The 19,172-nt window shown below is 36.9% G+C and overlaps 1 protein-coding gene across 4 annotated transcripts in view; it reads right to left on the bottom strand.

Moving 5' to 3' along the window:
- The window catches only part of LOC122419088 (tachykinin-like peptides receptor 99D), a 104,563-nt gene extending 90,877 nt beyond the window's left edge, over window positions 1-13,686 (bottom strand). For all 4 annotated transcript variants that reach the window (XM_043433366.1, XM_043433362.1, XM_043433360.1 and 1 more), the window contains exon 1: window positions 13,496-13,686. The gene's annotated coding sequence lies outside the window, so the exon portion shown is untranslated. The remainder of the gene's footprint in view (window positions 1-13,495) is intronic.
- Window positions 13,687-19,172: the final 5,486 nt, after the last annotated feature.

Raw genomic sequence — 19,172 nt, 5'->3', positions numbered from 1 at the left:
CTGACAGCGCGTGTCGAGTGGCCTCATGTAATACGATACTTCTACACCACCAAGTTTCTGCCTTTCTGAGGCGATCAAAAGGGGATATGTTTTGAGCAATCCTTAATTTCCCAAGACGTTGTGGGAAGAGCAAGAAATTTTATGTCGATTTCATAGAAGATTGCGCGCAAGTCACGTTGATTACTTCGTAACTTGTAATGGAGAAATGGGAAAGAGAAAAAAGACTGTTGAGAAGGTAAGAACTGAAATTATCTCTGCCCACATTATGATTCGCCTTCGGCGTTATGGGCGTATCAACACCGTCAATCGAAGCTTTGAGAAAGTTTGATTGCATTCAGATATGCGACTCCATGACAATGCAACTTAAATTTCTCATTTTTTCGCTTCAACCAAGTTCGAAGAAGATAAATAGAAGCAAGATTTGGTATGCAACGCTTTCCAGGCTCTTTTTCCAACTGTAACTTCGATCGAAAAAGTTGAGTCCAGTGATATAACTGTAGGTTCATACACGTTGATCCTTCTCTGTCCACCCTCATAGAGTTTGACGAATTTCAAGCAACTTTTAGCCAGCTCGATATTCTGTCCCTAGCGCAGGGGTTGAACGTGCCAAAACGACTGGATCGAGTAAATTTTTTTTATCCAATGACTCTGAAAAACACGAACCTTTGAACTATTCTGTATATCTTTTAAGCTTTGAACGAGTTTTGCATACCAAGTCAAAATAATTTCACGTTCGTATCGTTCACGTATTTTTGTGACTGTGAATAATTCATGCGTGCCGTATACACGGGCCTACTTCTCAACGATGATGCGAGTTTCAAGATCCTTTCCATAAAACAAAACAAAAAACGTTTTACTTAACAAAAATTACGAATTGTTACAATATTTATGGAGAAAAAAATTAAAAAATACGTACCTAAATTGAAACCCTACGACCCTCGATTAGTTCGCGGTCCATGTTCATTTTATATAGCCACAAAAATGTAGAGGCCACTTTTTAGCTATTTATTTCAGTAGGTTTGAAAGTAACCGATCATTTGCTGGTTGACTGGAGCATTTGTCAGTGAAATCTTGTCTTGCTTTCAAACATTCGAAAAAGTTCCTTCTCCGTGCGATAAAAAATCTCGAAAAGAATAAACTTGTATTTAATTCTCACGTAGTCCTAAAATATAATTTAAAACTTCGAGAGCACTGCATATTCGCTCTAGGCAAGATGTTTTTAATGGTTTTGAAGAGAATAGAATTTATGGACACATTATGTGAGCCATTTCGTAAGAAAAGTATACAACACTTGGCGTGTAAGATCATGAACGTAAGAGAACATAGAGTTTCTCATATACTTCGTAAATTGTTTGATAACGGCAGAGTGCACTAGATAGTAAGTATATTCTTACAAAATGACGTGTCTTATGTCTATGTTTATACACAGAATATACCATCTGCGATCCTAGGGAAGGATCTGCGGGTAGAGAGGTTCGAAGCAAAGTTGAATCATGTTGAAGTTGCATCGTGAGAAAAGACTGTAGTTTTGCCCGAAGCAATTATGAATGCAATAAATGAACAACAAAAGTTAAATATTTTTTGAAAAATCTTGACGCTAAAACTGAGAGAGAAACGCGAGGAGTTTTTATCGCGAAAGCAGAAGGCAAAAGATGCAAGATCCATTCGAAGTATTGAAGAAACTTCAAAAAAATGTGGACTTCTTTCGACGAATAAGCAAATCAGTCATTCGGTGTACTTTATTATATTCGATCGAGAAATAAAATTCTCGATTCATGCCCAATCGCAAAGAAGATATAAAGAAATAGCGTTGTATAAAATAGTGTCCTGAAATGCAGATGTTGAGCTACAGCAGCAAAGGAACCTGAGCCGCACCGTCCATCAGTGTCCTTCCTTCTTTTTGCCATCGCGCCCCAATTGTCTCGCCTTTCCTCTTTCTCGGAGGGCTATATACTGAAACGGATTTATACCTCCAGCAGTGAATCTACTACCCTTTAGTCTAGAGAGACGTCCCAACGATTGGAACATTGGATGTATGGCCACCTCTCACGCCCCTTTCACGCCATCTATCGTGTATTCAGTTCACTCTTGGCTATTCTTTAACTTTAGTTTCTGTGGGCACTTGTAAACGATATTTATACGAACTTCTGTAATATTTATTCATCGGATTGAATAATTTAGCGTTTGAATGCTAAATGACGATGGAATGAAAATATAAGTGAAGTTTCGCGGATGCATGGCTTTGTTTTATGACCCCCGAACGATTCTCATTAACCGTAGTCGCCACAGTGGTGCAAATTTGCACCGACGAAAATTTCAAGTGCTTAGAACTCCAAAGTTCCTCTCTTCAATTTGGCCCTTTTTTCTATAATAAAACTTGATTTTCAATTTTTTAATCATCGTAATCGATCACTAAGGAATTGCTGCCCCTAAAAAGTCTCGTTGTAAGATTCGTTCCATACATTCATCGAAAGTCGAAGTGCGAATTTGCACCAGTCTGGCGAGAGTGTGACCTCAAAGGGAGTGTGGTGTCTACGGGTTTAAAAAGTAGTAAGAATTCCCTCGTGAGACATTCTTAACTCTTTACTTGAAAGCCCATTGGCTATTATCAGCTGTACGAATAACTCTCACATTAATCCGGTATTACAACGAATTAAGTTTTATATTCAGTTGTATCCGATCTCAATTCCACCGTCCGAACCCCTTGCGTTGCTTCTCTGAGTTTTCCCGTTGTCAAGCCACAGCTGAGAGAACGCCAGAAATTATTGGGCTTAGATAGGATCACTCTAGCGAAAGATTAACTAGAATATTCTGATGAAATGGCTCATGAACCGAGTTGGACATCTTTCGTCCTTTTCCAAGACCCCTGTCATCTATATCGAAATTGTCCGACGACGTTGAATTTCTACTCTATTCTTCCAGTCTGTTTTGTATGTTTAGAGTCTCTGAGTGAGGAGCCTCTAAATCTTTGGCCATGAGAAAATTCGTTCTCAGGACCGCTTGCATTTATTGGGTTTCAACCATTTTTCTGTGAAAAAAGAAAAATCATTCGTCATACCGATCGTCCAAGTTCTTATCTCTGGAAGTTTGTTATTTTAACATTACTTGTATCGAATCGCAGGAGATGGTTTCGTGCATGTTTCGTGTCACTTATTTACTTTTGATTATGACGAAACTAATATGTAGTTTCAATTTTATTTGCTCTATCGATCGATTTATCGTTCACTTTATTATGATTGACGTTATTGAATCACTGGAAACGAAAAATAGAGTTGAAATAAAATTCTTGTTTCTTGAAATTGGTTGTTAACGTAGTCGATACTGTCCACATTTTTAGATGCTCGATACATTTTTTTAAATAGATAAATTCGTCATGGATTTTTCAAAATTATTATTATATTGGTCAGTAAAGCTTATGTCCATTGAAAGTATAAATGAAAAATCATATACGATGAACGAAGTCAGATAAACACCACGTTCTTCTGGCTCATTGAAAAAGTTTACTGGAGTGTTTATTGACATTATTTTTTCGATCCACTATCTCCTAATTTATTCGATCATAAATTCCGTATTCTAAGATAATTCTTTAAAGCCTCCTATAACTTTGGCGCATGTTTAATCTTGGAGATCCATTCCAGACAAACTTATTTGTTTTTACTCGTCATAACTTTATTACGTTTCGAGCGTTCGTAACTGATCCATTCTCTCTTGCATCCGTTCAACCTTCCTCATTCTACTTCTGTATTGCATTGCTGGTGGGCTGTTGCCTATTTTGTTCTTCGATATGCAATAATCAATCATCTATTTTGTCCATTGTTTTATAAAATATTCTCGTATTCTATCTATTTTAAATGAAGGAATATGAATGAAAAATCGAATTAATTTTTTACTTAGATTTACAAACTCAAATATTAAGTGATTTTTTAAAATTTTTTTATCTCTCGTCCAGTCTCCAACTATAAGCTGCCATTGTTTTGGCATTCAATAGTTTCGAGTGATATTTTCTCTGTTGAGGAGGTTTTGGGTGGCTCGCGAGCCTCTGTTCGTAGCTTGCGCATAAATTTGAAGCTGTAGTCTTGACAGTTTCAATCTCGAGGTCTTTGTCGAGATTGGCGTTTGTGATGTACCAGGGTGCGTTGGCCATCGTTCTGAGAGCTTTCGATTGAAATCTCTGTAGGATCTCGATGTTGGAATTGCTTGAGGTTCCCCACAGCTGTATGCCATATGTCCAAATGGGCCTTAGGATTACTTTGTAAACCACAACTTTATTCCAGAGCGACAGTTTTGACTTGTTGACCAGGAGCCCATACATTTTACGGAATCTTGCATCCAATTCTTTTCTTTTTTTCCTAATGTGGTTGGCCCACATGAGCCTTATTCTGTCGAAGACAGGCGATACAATGTTGCCATGTTAATCCATGCTAAAAAAATTAAAAAATTCAAAAAGTTCAGAGTTTTATAAAATTTGGTAAACATATTCTTTAGTGCCAAATTTGACGACACAAATTTTTTAAGATTTTTCTTCTACACAGTTATCGAGTAATTGATCACTAAAGTTTACGTGTATAAGCATAGCGTTTCCATATATATAGGTATACATTCCGGGCATGAGAAATCTGCTTTAATGCGTAATTACTTGATAACTAAGTAGAAGAAAATTTTGAAAAAATTTGAGTTTTCGCACTTGATGTTGAAGAACATTATCACCAAATTTGATCAATTTCTTAATATTTTGACTTCTGTACCGAAACTCCTTAAGTGATTGATGTAAAATAACAGAAATTTTGCCATCGGAAGCAATGACTCCGACTCATTTCGAAAAAATTTCGATAAAAAAATTTAAAAAACGACGTTCACTCGGTACTCGATGGGACGCGCCCAGTTTTGGATAATTTTTATATATTATTTTAGACAATAAAATATATGACTTGGGGCAGTCAAGCGAGTTGAGATACTCGAGGAAAGAAGAGAATGGAAAATGGAAGTTTTCTTCTCGCAAAAGTATGAGAGATATGGATCCCTCTTAAATATTTAATTTATGGTTTGGACGGGGCAAACTATGCAGAAACGAGGATTTTTCTTTTTGCCTCAATGTCTACACCCTCGTTCCTCCAGCATCCTTTACTTTCTGGCGATTAATAATATTTTCAGGATGCTGACTTTCTCTTTGTTTCTCTCTCTTTTTCCTTTTTCTCGATCTCTCCAACCTTCTGCTCTTTCATTCGCCCATGGGTCTGCCAGCATTCCGAATAAAGTTTGATTACTCATGGCGAACTTAATCGAGTCTGTAAACCACTAAAATTGCTCCGTTTTCCCGATCATAATAACCGCATTGGAACGAACAGCTATCCCAATCACAAATTTTCGATTACGAAGTTTGCCATGAAGATTAAAATAAGCACGAGGGTTGTGCAATCATCGATTTTCGATCCGTGGGAATAAGTACTTTTCTCCACAAGTTAGTAAGACTTCTATCTTCAATTATTTATCTTCTCCACGATTATTGAATAAGAATAAATATTTGTCTTATTGGAAAAACAAGATCACGAATCAATATAATTTCCAAATCTATGAAAATTGGGGATGGAAACAGAGCTATTTTCAAATATTTTCATTTTCAGCAGTGTTACTGAATCGCCTTCCAATCGCTATCGTACCCGAAGAAGCCACGTAACTAATTCCCTGTACTTCGTCTCGTCCAGTTGCCTGAATCTTTTCGAAGTACCCTTCAAAAACACGAGAACTTCGATAACGAGCTCAGTTTCATCTCTAGAATCTAATTAGAATTAAAGTTGCAATGCTCACATTACAGTGTATAAATACGAATCGAAGCGAGGAAGATGAAAAACATAAATCAACAGTTGGAGAAGAATAAATTATTGCTAAGTCAATATTTTCCCTTGGAGGAGGCTCAGTGTTAGTAGAGTCGTGTATATTTTCATGCATTTTTTTTCTGATAGAATGAAGCAACCGAAGACTCTCAAAGGATAATAGTGAAGATGTGGTGCATAGGTGGCATTCTATAGTGAGAGAAGCGACAAAGGAGGTGCTCTTATCGAGAAACAAGCTTGGCAACAAACGCTTCAACCCACGATCGTGTCTCCATTCCTGCATTGCTATAAGTATAGTACGCTTGACACGAACCAGCCCATCGAGCCAAAAGACCACACGAAAAAAGTATACGAAAACAAAGTGATGGGTAGTATCGAGAGCGCCACTTTCCCGTCGTACCTACTTTTTTTTTTTATTATTCTATTTATTTTATTTTTATTACATTTAGTCGTCTACCCGATGCGTCTCCACTCCCGCGAGGCGACACTCGATGAACACGATCCTGACACACGTGCACTCCTCTATCATAAACATCTCCAATGTACAAGAGGTTCGAACACGCCGAACTCTTATCATATTTGTTCGTTGAATTTTTCACGAAAAGCCACGCCTGAAAGGGATTCTTCCCATCGCGGTTTCTCTTGCCTTTTAAATTTCTCGAATATCAGACATATCAGCATTTATCTTGTGAATGATCTCAAAATACCGAGGGACATATTCCCGGTTGGATATCTACCTTAACAAAAGCACCTGTTACGTGTGTTACGATTTTTAAATCTGTGCTCAAATTCTAAACTCAATTGTTCGTGAAACAGAGCTTCGGCTGAGCTAGTGTCGAAAATTGGGGCAGTCAAAAATATCGTGACGCTGTTCGCTTTCTCAAAAATAAAGCTTTCGTCGCTTTTCACAGAGGAAACGACACAGTCGATCGGGAAAGATAATCACGATCTTTATCTTAAGGCTATCAATCACAAAACGTTGAGAAAACCATTTCAAATTAGCCCCTACCTTACACCTCTATCAATCATGACGAATGATATTCATTGTAGCATTAGCTCGTTATTGGTCGTCTAGTTTCTTAGAAGTTTTAGATACCGACCCCTGCACGTTGAGTCCAAGGATTAGGTTCAAATTTTTTTTCAATTGAATTTCTCCACGAAAATCCACCAAATCGAAATATTTTGTGAATGTATCTGCGACTGTGAATTAAGAAGCGGTAGGAAAAAGGACTTTAGGTATACTGTAATATTTCGAAATATTTTTTTAGACGTTTTGTTATCTAGAGACTGTGTGACAAAATATTATATTCAGAGCACGAGTGAAAAAATACCTTTGGTTCGCACAGTAAGAAAGAGTCAACATTTTCATGAAACTTATATCGAATTCCACTTCGCATCCGATCGAGAAGGAATCTCGAGAGCGTTCCTTTTGTCCCATTTCTCTGACCCCAGCATGAAGGATGGTATTCGAAGACTATAGGTCAACAAATAAAAAGGAAAATCTTCAACGTGCTCAACATATGGACGTTGGGTATGAAGTCTTATTCGCACTTGTCCCATCTAGTTGCCTCCAGTTCGTTGTTCCAATTTCTCATTCTCGAGACTTCCTTCCCCCCTCGCCCCTCTCATATTTTGACCCTCGACCTCAATCACGCGCAAGCGACGTTGCAAAGTGAAATATACAATGGCCAAATAGACATCAATATACATATAAGCACACATGCGATATTCTGCAGAGTATTAAACACTCGGGAAGATGAATTATTACGAAGTATACGGTTTGAACCCTGGGCCAACAAGACCTAAGGATGTTTGCATGCTTATTCGTGCAGTGGAAGTCTGCTTGCTGGATATCTTTAGAGAGACGAAAATTCATTGGGCACTGGCTTCATGTGCTTTTTATTGAATAAATGGAAAATTGAATCATTGCAAGGAAGCAGCTAGAATGAAATTTCATTGGTAAATTGCATTAGATTTTTTTATTGGTTGATGTGTTCCTTGGCTGTGGCAGGACGCGGTGAGTTTTGACTTCGACTTCTATTGTGCTCAATACTGGGCATCAAGACTCTGCTGCGTTTCTGGGAATATTCTATTCGTCGATTGAATGTCCAATACTTTCGCTGGGAATGATTAACGCCAGAATTGACGTGAATGAGAAATAAAAATTTTCTGAATTTCTGGGTTTTTTCTCAACGACAGAATATTCTTGGAACTCAAATCAATTCCGCGGCTGTTACAAAATAGTGCGGTTTATTCAAATAATATAATAAATAGAGATAATTGAATTTCTGGAAATCTTGAACCCGCGTACGGGACAGAAATTTATATTGATGAAAAATTATTACGAATCGTTGATCCAGTTAGCGAACAGAAATACGATTCGGTTGGTGAATCCATGAAAAATAAATGATGCGAGTGGGCCGACAAACTCAGTGGAATATCTGTACCGAAGAGAGGAAGCAACAGAGAGAAATTGACAAACGTTTCACAGCGTGCGCAGCATAAATCCGGAATCACTGCATGCGGAGATAATTTCACCGATTCTTGTGTTATTTTATATGAATGGAATGAGTACTGATCACATTATCCGACAGGGCAACCAAAATTGTTTTCGTACATGAGGATTGTGCTATTCAATCGGAAAGGTAGAAAAGGCACCGGAAAGGGAAGGAGACGCGATTAATCCGATGTGCCATTCCGTTTTCATCCAACTGCACAAAAATCGAACATTTTTTTTATTAGATATTCTTCAAGTACAATGTCCGAAGAATGTTCTCACGAAATTTCATGAAGAACGGAGCATTAGATTCGTAGCTACGGGTATTTCAACCGTCCACCCGGTGCGCGCGGTCCTCTTATACTTGAATCTTTAAGGAGTTTCGGTACAGAAATCTAAATATTATGAAATTGATCAAATTTGGTGATAATGTTCTTCAACGTCAAGTGCGAAAACACAATTTTTTTCAAAATTTTCTTCTACCTAGTTATCGAGTAATTACGCATTAAAACAGATTTCTTATGCCCGGAATGTATGGAAACGCTATGCTTAAACACGTGAACTTTAGTGATCAATTACTCGATAACTGTGAAGAAGAAAAATGTTTAAAAATTTGTATTGTCAAATTTGGCACTAAAGAATATGTTCACCAAATTTTATAAAATTCTGAACTTTTTGAAATTTTTTGTGTTTTTAGCATGGTTTAGCGTGGCAACATTGTATCGGCTGTACCGAAACTCCTTAAACACGATTATCTCACAATCGTCTTTTTTGAAAAATACCTTTGCGGTGGTCACGGTTACTAAAAAACTATTAATCCGATCCATACCAAACTTATACCACTTATTTATTATGATAATTGCTAGGGTTTGGGCGGAAGATTTCGTATTTTGTTAGAAAAAAAATTGTAACAAAAACACCGAAAATTTAGCACCTCAAAAAATGAATTTTTTGTTAAAACTGTCGCCATTTTTTTTTAACCAAAATTTTTAAAAATCCTTTGTTCAGGCCCAAGCTATTATTGTAATAAATAAGTCAAATAAGTAGTATAAATTTGGTATGGATCGGATTAATATAGTTTTTAGTTATCTGTCCACCGGAACTGATGCTCAAATTTTTTTGATGAACAAAATTGTAACGTGAACATATGTACTAATGAACGTCGTTCACAGTTCTTCAACAAACATTTATTTTCTTTTCGAATAAAAATCAAGAAAATCACGTTTTTTCGCCCGCTGCAAATGTATGCCTTAAAATGCATAGATAAAATCCATTGTCCATTGTCCATGATCAGATTCGACCATATTCTGACGGCCAGAGTTTTTCTTCGCGAGACCGTGAGAAAAAATTTGTCTCTTCTCGAAAATGGACCAGCGAATGACATCCTTCAACGAACCGAATTATTTGTTGCGTTGAAAAATATCCATGACTTTACCACTTTCTCTATTTCATCGAAAATTTATTCCCACCGCAAGTATCACTTTACTTGAAACAGCGATAACCGTTAAGACTCAGCATTACAATTTAATTCAAGCATAGGCGCAGTTACTCCGGCATAGTCCTGATCACCGAAACCCTAAAAATTCGAAAATTTCAACCCTATGATTGTTCAAATGAAAATGTATGTCCAAGACCGCTGTAAAGCTCCGGATCAAAATCCTACTTGACCCTACTCACCTGAGACGATTTATCACGTTTTTTTTCGACTAATAAAGCACGAGGTATGTATCTATACAGTTTTTTGGCACATTTGGAATTTAGCTGAGGGTTATCGCTCATGAAGCACTCAGCTCCAAAAAGTCTCGCAAAAAATACTCCGTGGAACACGGTTCTCTACTCTTCGCTCCGCCACATAAATGTGTGTGACTATACCGATACATATATGTGTTTACAAGGTATACATACGCCGGGATGTATATACCGTACGTTTCCTTCTGACGATTTACGCGAAAACTCGCGCTTCACCACAAAGTGTTGAGTAAGATCAACGAATCCCGTTGGATGCTTCACATCTGTCCACCGTTTTTTTCTCTCCCAGTCAAACTGTGAAAATAAACGTTTTTCTCCTTTTTTCGGTTTATCGTGAGGTCCATCTAGTTTTTCCAGGGATATTTGGCTAGCCCGAAAGTCCACATGCCGAGACAAAGAACGCGATTCACAAAGGAAATCAAAAAGGAAAAAAACGAATGGACGCAACTATTTTTTGTTGGGAAAGTTCAGTCGGAATTTCTAGGTCAGTTGTGACACGATTTTTATCACAGTCGAATCCTTGATCCTCGTGAAATTTGATAATTTATAGAATTCAATGCTGATTATCACAGAATGTTTTTCCTCGTTGACGTTCACCCGTCCTGAAATTCACTTTCGTACTCTCACAAGATCAAGCAGAATTCAACGGTATTTCAATACGATGAATATAGTACGTCATTATAATAACACGGATGTGAAATGACTAACGGACCAGATATTAGGGCCGGAAAATCTCGTTGATTAAAGCTCGAGTGCTACATTGGATGCAAAACTTTCGCGAAGCGTGCATAGAAGACGAATGAAAATTGTCAATGAGACGTTAATAACCGATAAAATTGATGTTTCAATAATTTTCGAATTTTCAATGTTAAAAAATAATCTTCATTCGCACAATGCAGGTATTGGCCAAATTGTAAGAACGAATAAAGAAAAATGGGAGCATGACAAGAATTTCGCATTGTGTTTCTGAAGGTTTCCTATGGTTAAGTCTGTTTTTCGGTGCTGGAAACGTACGATGGAATTGCCTATTCTATACCGTTTCGTATACCAACTAAATGCGGCATAAAAAATACGATGTATAATAAATCTTGGCAATGTAGAAAAATCGATTTTCTATGTGCTACACAGTAGGCTGTTTACATGGTAAAAAGACGCCTCTGTGAATATCAAAAAGGGAATAAATTGAGATCGAAGATCAGATCCGCTGAGCCTTCCGTTAAAAAAGTGATCTACTCTACTTGAAATGTCGTGTGGATCTTATGCTCTAAAATATTCATATGTGTCATTGAATTTCATACACAGAATGTTCCTCAGATTACATGTGAAGAATAGAATAATTATACGAACAATTTTATCAATTCTGAGAATGTACGAAACTTCAAAATCCGATAAAAAAAAAAAGAAGAAATAAATCAATGTTCAGTGAAACATAAGCAATTATGCCACATTTTTTCATAAAAATTCAACCGTTCAAATCAATAGTAGAATGAAAGAGATGACATCCCGTGCATAAAACGATCACTCTGATACGATTTTCTCTTCGTCTCGTTGGATAAAAATCCAGAGGGAAATCATGAAAGATCACCGCAGTTAGGAGCTTTTGTGTTCAGCGTGACACTATTTGCATCGCTTCGAAATTACACAGCCACACTTTCACGCTCATAGGCAAATGACCATTCCATGTGCATTGCCCTGCACACCGTTTCGCCCCGCTCTATGTCTTTTAACATCTACTCTCAATCGTTCTACTGAAGAGTGCACGGAAATTTGTGAAGAATAAAAGCTCCAGCGCGAATGGTCACGAGTCGATACGGACCATAAGTACACTCAAATTGCCAGTGCTTATATGCATAGAAATTCTGCAGAGACTCTTTCGCATCCCCATTAGTCACGTTCATCACTACATCCTCCCACGTCAAAGCTGTTTTTCTTTTCGGGACTGTTCGTTGCAAATTGCAACTATTCTACTATGGGAAATAGTTTTTTTTGCTCTCGTGTGTCATTATCACTGTTTAAAAATTTTTTTTTTATTTTATTGAGCAATAATTTTTTTCTAGGAAGATGGATATTATTTAGATTCAGATAATCGTGATGAAAATCTTGAAACAAAAAAACAGTCCGGACCGGTGAAGAAAATTTTTGACGTGAGTTACGCGAAATTCACTGAACTTCGTGCCTCGAATATACTGCACTGGATTATTTTTTTTTCTCTGTATTCGAGCATCCGTTATCCACATTAAAACTGGTCGAAAGATAACAGTCCTCCATAGTTGAGTGCCATTTTAACATTTTTTTTTTTTTGAAGGTGCATGAATGAAAATATGTGAAAACCGCATATTCATGGAACAAAACTTGTCTGCTCGTAGGTTAAATTAAAAAATTGCTCACTTTTCATCCGTATTCCACTCTGTGATGCCGTATCAAATCCCTGAAGTTTCGAGTGGGTGGTTATAAATTTTCAGGATTCCTATGAAGAGTCGAATATGCGGTTTTATTTGTGCGCAAAAGAACGGAGCGGGAAAAACGTTATTCGAAAAAAAGGGAAAGAAAAGAGGAGTCGAGAAACGAAATTCGAGTCGAGAAAATTGATTAATTTTACGAATGAAAACTAAGTTCGTTAAACAACTGAAAAATATTCAGGTCAATTATTATTGATTTGGGGTGAAAATTGCGAAAAATCGTCGACTTTTTATTATCATCTCGTAATCCATATCATCCTCCGTATACTCGATGTCGTACACTCCATCTTGACGTGAAATTGAGCGCGAAACGGTTAGAATCGTTCAAGAGAGAATATGCCCTGGCAGGGGATGCTTTTGAGGAGCTCAAACTCGAAAGTTCCATCCCGTATTTCCTGATTCGCGGAATTCATGGTTTCACGTTGTCTTATGCTCAATTGCTTCTGATGTTTCATTCAAGTGGAATTCTATTATAGTTGAAAGTTGACAAATTTTGAGGTGACAACTTCTCATCAATCGTAAGTTCGGTACAATTCTGCTTTTTTTCCCACCGACATAATTATTCCAATAGCCACTCATCAAATTTTCTATTGACCATCAAACAATTTAATTGTTCGCGTTCAGGGCCTCTAAAAGTAACTTTTTTCTTGGAACTTTTTACGAGTATGTCGAGGCACTTGAGGGCGCAATATTTGTTAATTAATTACATAAAGTTTAATCGAATTGATGAATGGATTCATCGTTTTGATAAATTTCTTGATTCATCAAGAAATCTCAAACGTTGAATATTTGTTGCAAATCATATTTCAGATTTAAACACTTTTCATTCAAATCATAATTTCGGTTTATTATTATGGAGAATAAAATCATTTCCTTTTCACCACACCCACAGTTATTTCTCCTCTGTCGAAATATCAAAAGCTCCAAAATGGTCCATCAATTGGCTGTGCCAGGCTTACCTGTTTCCATTGAAAAAGCTCCTAAACTTTCACTCTCTCACAACGTCAAATTGTTCAAAAAAAAAATTAAACGTTTTTTTCGAAAGGAAAAAAAAAATCACATTAAATTACTCCTAAGAATGGAAACATTCCCTGGAACTCGGTTGTACGAACGGACCAAATTCAGAGTGGAAAGATCGCGCGCCCCCACGAACAGAACAGCACGCGCGTTACCACGATACTGCTTGTACGGCTCTTACATGAGGGCGTATATAACGCGAGCGTCGCGACGTTCCGAGCCACGCATTATACGGCGCGTACTCCGAGGCCCAGACGTCGACCTATCAGGGTTGATGATAATAAAGGCCTTTCTTTAACAGATATACCCACATTCGTACACAGGGTGTTTCGTACTGATGTGAGAGAATATAGAAAATAATCCTCGTAACAATCTCTGGACCGGAATCCACTAATCATACCAACTATTTTCTTTATTAACTGTCCGCTTGAGTTCGAAACAAAGATTAACGGAATTCGTCTCATTGTTTCTATCCACCTGACATTCTCGGAGGAAAAAATCCAAAAGTTCCAAGAGAACCAAAAGTTCGCGAGGCATAACATAATGAATTTTAGTCTTTTTATCTTACGATTCTGAGAAGAGGACAATTCGAGAAGATACAAAATTCATAAAATCCGATTGCGATAAAATTTGTCCAATAAATGAATAACCATTTGAAATTTACCTACCTGCAACTCCAGCCGATGCAGTGATTCTCTTGACAAACGAGTCCGCGAATCATTAACAATTCCAACAACCCCACAAAACTTATATTTCCAGACTGGTAGCAAAACCTACCACGAAGAGGGACATGAAATATTGTTTTACAATGATTATCACAAAATACAGTAACAAAAATTAATCGAATAAATAAAATTGAGCTTTTTTAATACAATAATAATGATATACAGTACGGTTATAAACCGATTAGGAAATGGTATGACGAAAAAAGTGTTCAACTCTTCGCATTATCTGGATCACAATTATAATGCTTCTATAACAGCAATACAAAGATATGTTGATCGTCTGGCACAAAATTATGGTAACATTCGCCCTTTCGTAAACAACATTAAAAACGGTAATAATCGTAAACGCAAAGACTGATTGTTATAACAATAAAGCTACGTAAGTCAATTACTGCCCTTCACACTAATCAGATGGGAGCTGAATTCGAATATTGACCTATAGAAATTCCATGGCATGTTTGAAACAAAGTATTCCTGTCACGGTCAGTGTGGTTAATAAAAAAAATATATTAACACCGATGAATTTATAAAATTATCTGAAGTGGATATCTTCGTGCAAGTATGCTTTCCTTCTTGTTTTTGTGAAGGATCATCGATATTTTTTATTTTCCAATTGACCAATCGAATGCACAACGTGAGCTTTTCTCACGGTTATTTGTTTGAAATGTTTTCCGATGCGATTGAATCGCGAGAGTCGAGAACTTGAAAAAATCTGCTCATTCGTACATAAACTTGCTATATTTAGGGCTCAAATTGTTAAAATTATTTGAGAAGCGAAACTGCATGATGACGGAAATAGAAACATCGTAGAATTTTTTTGGAAGAAGCTATTTTGCGTTATTTATTGATATTCTTTTACAAGACTAAAAACTCATGGCGGAATACAACTGAGTGTCACTCGATGTTCATTTTTTTAATTGTGCTTGAACCGTAGCGGGAGTTTATCATTCCTTTATCATGTGTGAAGTGCCCTATATGAAATAACAGGAAAAAATGTCGAATCATTTACTCAGTGCATAAGAAATAGCAAAAACCGTAATAATATGAATAATAACAATAATTGAGTAATAATTTTCTTTGTTAATCCTAAATAATAATAATAATAATAATAATAATAATAATAAACTGAAACGTCATTTATATTAAACTGGTAATAATTACTTTTCGGATATTGGATAGCACACTGAAAAAAAAAAAAATTGTTCGTCAACGTTTTTGTCGATAGTACGCGCGATTTTTCGTTCGGTGGACAAATTGAAGATATGAGCGAAGCGACCAGCGCGGAAAGCACGCTTCGACTCAACTGCGGACTGACTAAGCTGGAGAGCGTGGGTGCGCGCGGTCCACAATTTCACGTTCAGGACTATATAACACATCAGCGATTTCTATTCTGCAGCTGCAATCACATCCCCATAAGAAGACCCTGGCTTGATAGAGTTCGATCGAGTATGCCACACACATATATATGATAATTCGCACTTGCGCGTATACGAAAGAAAAAAAATAAAGATGGAATTAATTTCTTAATTGAACCCGCCCAACGGTATGTTGCCATTTTTAAATGACTCCTCGAATAACTGAGATTGCTTTTGTTTTGTTGAGTCGTTTGATACAACCTGCACTTTGATTAACTCCGATTTCTTAAGCTTTAATTAAAATTTCTTAAGCTTTAATTCCTTCATTATAAATGAGGATATTTTCGATTCGTGCACCAAATAAACAGCTGTTTCTCAGTAAACAGTTTTTTTCATGAATTATGACAATGAAAATGTGTTGATTATGTGATGCAAATCTTTGTTAAAACTACTCCATGATTTCGTTTGCCCAATATGATTTTTAAACGGTTCATATTCAAGAAAAACTGCTCCGAGCGTCCTGATTTTATTGCATCGATGCCTCTATCGTTTGTCACAATGCCGACAAATATTTACGGACTGGTAATATTTCACCGTCTGTGCAAACTCGACGGAGGAACTCCAAACGGGGAAGTTCCAAATGGATATGAGTTAGGAAAAAATTTGGCTTTCAATTCTTTGATTATTTATTACAATCCAATAAAACACGTTGACGAGGCGTTTAAACGTCGTTCATTGCCATGGTTTTGATTTCCTACTGCGTATTCCTCTGTAAACGAAGATTAAATACTTTTCCGCGAAAAACATAGCTAAAGTATCTCCTCCCTCGGGCACAGTAGATTTGTCCAAATTTTTTCGTCGTTTTATCCAAGGATTTGTGAATTGCTGTGTATAGAGTAACCAGCTCTTATATTTCGGGCAAGATACGAATGGACGATTGTCGGGCTCGGCTTTTTTCCATCTGCGATAAGAGACAGTTCAGAAGAAATGGTCAGAAAAGTATCGTCGTTCGAGGTATATTGGGAACGATAAATTTCGAAAAGATGCTTCAACCCTCGTATAGTATTTTGTATCAATAGATCAGTGAAACAACTTTTCGAATAAAGGTCAGAAATAAGTTTTGTTCGATGACTATGAAAGATATTCATTCTATTTTCATAGACAAGAGACTCAAATTCCAATCGAACTTTCGAAATTCCAATCGCATTCAAACTTTCAATCTAAATCAAAAGCTCATTCCTATTATGATCATATTCGGAAAATCTTTCGAGCCATAGAATTATTCAGCGTCACACTCGACGCGTTTAACCGAATTCAGCATGCAACGTGCCATCCTGAAGGATTCTAAAGAAGCCACGCGTTCCTGTTTCGATCAAAAGGGATGTTGGTTTTTCATTAAAGTCTGAAAACTCTCTGGGGTTTTTTATTATCGGATAATCCAGGATTATCGTGGACCCTGGCCATACCTCATTCCTCTTCTCGTGTTTTGAAACATTGGGAAAGGCTGAGCAAACGTTAACGGATATTCGGAGGCTGACACGAACCGGACACAATCATGGCGTTTAACGGAAATCATTTTACCATGTTTTTCTCTTCTCTTTTACCACTTTGCTTGCTCCCTCATCCGACCGAATAGTTTCCATCCAATCCCTAAAAATCTCTTCATTATTCCCATCGCCGTTTCGATTGAAAAAATCGATATCTCATTACAACTCTCATTTCACTCAGGAGACTTTAATTAGCTGCATATTCATTTGATCGGCTCAAGTACGCTGAACATATCCATTCGATTTAGGTCATCTTCCATCGCTAATAATGCGACATTCCTTCTGATAAATCATTCCCCGTTGAAAGGGACCCTCGATAATAAGCCCAGTAAATTACGCTTCTGCTGGTTTGCGTTTTCCCTGAATAAAACCTAACGAGACGAATTTGTTCACGTAACATTATACTATACGATTACTTCTGTTATGAGGCTCGTGAAGCTCATCCGAGCCGCTTGAATTGTTGTGCACGGACTTAAACGACTGACAGTTTGAATCACTTACCAAACGGTGCGACGATAAGAGAAGGGGAAACAAGACACATAAAATAGCGTGACTGAGAAGACTATACTGTATTCGTATTTGCCTCAAGAGGCTCTATTTGCGAATTACATGCTGCATTGTACTTCGACACCGGAGATACATAAATTCACCACGCTAATTCAGGTTAACTCCTATACCGACTAGTGCCACTTCTCGGCTGTACTCAGTGGGAGGAAATATCCGAATGAAAATTATTTCCTACGTCGAGAACAGCGAAATTGATTACACGGGAAAAATGAAAATTACGAAAAGAACGATGAAAATGGGAGAAAAATTGTAAAATAAAAAAAAAACAGTCTACAGCAACATTAATTCTACTTTGATTGGAACAAAACTGTTCAATGAAAAAACAACTTGTTTCATCACGTATTTTTCATATAATTATTTCGAAAAGTCGGATCTCAGTTTTTCAAAGTTTCCACGAAAAAAGCTCCATTGGCCGCTAGGGTAAATAGCTGGGATGTCTCTTGAAGAGGTCGATAATGAATTCGAAAAGGAGAAGGAATGTTTTTAGGAATAATGTATTATTGAATAAACAAATTTTAATTTCGCTGCTGTGAATACATACCCCATATTGATTCTTGCATTACATTTTGTTTGCATTAGCGTTATCGCAGGGCCATCAGGGACTGTATATTTGAGAAAATTACGCCTTCTGAATGACATGAACTTTTCTTTGAATAAATATTATTTTGCAGTGGGCTCACGACTTATCCATAGCGAACTACTATTTTTCTTTTAAAATTACCTTCCATTCTGCCCGTATTTAATGAATATAATTATTAATTTTGTAAATAAAACAAATTTTTTCGCGACCATAACTATTGTGTGTTTTTATATTATTACGAGATCGTACTCTTAACACTTTCAACCTTCAATTCCGCTTGTCTTACTTATCATTAGATGAATTCTTACAAGCCTCGCTTCACGTTCAGTCCCTCGTTTAAATCAATATTTCAATAACCTTTTTACTCTCAACATCGAGGCAATGTGATCAAGACAAAAGTGGTGGAGTCCGGACCCGTCAATTTTTTGAGTACCTTGTACTTAGACGTTCTCTCAACAGTAATTGAATCAATTAGTTGCTCCATTATTTTCCAGGTGTTCCCGAGGCCCGTTCAGTTTAGTTCGGACTGTCAGAACACACAAGAGCGATCCATCGATAAAAATATTTTCATAAACATGAAAATTTATCGTTGAGAGCTTTCTTACGAGTAATTGTGCTTATTTAAAAGGTGAAAAAAAATTAAAAAGAAACACTAAGGAAACATATAGAAAGTTGTGAGGGTTGATGAGAAATATTTCGGTCTCTCTCTCTCTCTCTCTCTTGAGACCTTACAGAAATTTCAAAAAATCGATTTTTTTTACAGATTATTAGTCTCTATAGTTTTAGGCGTATTTCTGTGAAAGTCGATTGTAAAAATTCCCTATCGATCGAAAGTTATTATAGAA

This window comes from Venturia canescens, chromosome 1 (genome assembly GCF_019457755.1).
Source record: "Venturia canescens isolate UGA chromosome 1, ASM1945775v1, whole genome shotgun sequence".
Lineage (NCBI taxonomy): Eukaryota > Metazoa > Arthropoda > Insecta > Hymenoptera > Ichneumonidae > Venturia > Venturia canescens.
Note: the sequence above shows the minus strand (reverse complement) of the source record. Positions and strands in the feature narration are given on the sequence as shown.